Here is a 505-nt window from a genome sequence, read left to right as displayed (position 1 = left end):
GTCAGGGCCAGCGCCACAGGGTATCACCATCTGGGTCATCCTCTGCGACACGGTCTGGGCCACAGTCTGTCATGGTGTCATGGTAGGTGTCACGGCCTGTGTCACCATGTCACGGTCTGTCAGTGTCTGTCAGGCAAGTCCCCCTCCCACGTGGCAATGACCCCCAGTGCCCGCGCCACCTCAGCAGACAGAGTTTAAGCAGCTCGGGCTCTGAACACCGCTGGCAGGGTGTGCGTGGCCCCACTACGCAGAGGGACAATGGTGGCCGGGGGTGTGCGTGGCCCCACTACGCAGAGACAACGGTGGCTGCGTTAACTCCAGTTACCATTAATGTTCCCCCTCCAATAATTACAGAAAGTGGCCCTCAGGACTTCCATGTCACTCATCCCACGAGGGCGCATCTAATAGAGTCAATCAGGGTGACGATTCTGCTAGACTGCTGGAGACCTGAGCCTGTCCTGGGATCAGCCACTGGGCCACAGCCCAACTCCCGCCCATCCCATCC

General features: G+C 59.8%; 1 protein-coding gene across 1 annotated transcript in view; it reads right to left on the bottom strand.

The window, feature by feature from the left end:
* The window catches only part of NPHP4 (nephrocystin 4), a 183,633-nt gene that overhangs the window by 74,256 nt on the left and 108,872 nt on the right, over positions 1 to 505 (bottom strand). The window lies entirely within an intron of this gene.

The sequence above is a fragment of the Pteropus vampyrus genome, unplaced genomic scaffold (assembly GCF_000151845.1).
Source record: "Pteropus vampyrus isolate Shadow unplaced genomic scaffold, Pvam_2.0 Scaffold142, whole genome shotgun sequence".
In the NCBI taxonomy this organism is placed as follows: domain Eukaryota; kingdom Metazoa; phylum Chordata; class Mammalia; order Chiroptera; family Pteropodidae; genus Pteropus; species Pteropus vampyrus.
The sequence above is the reverse complement of the archived record's forward strand: the minus strand, read 5'-3'. Positions and strand labels throughout refer to the sequence as shown.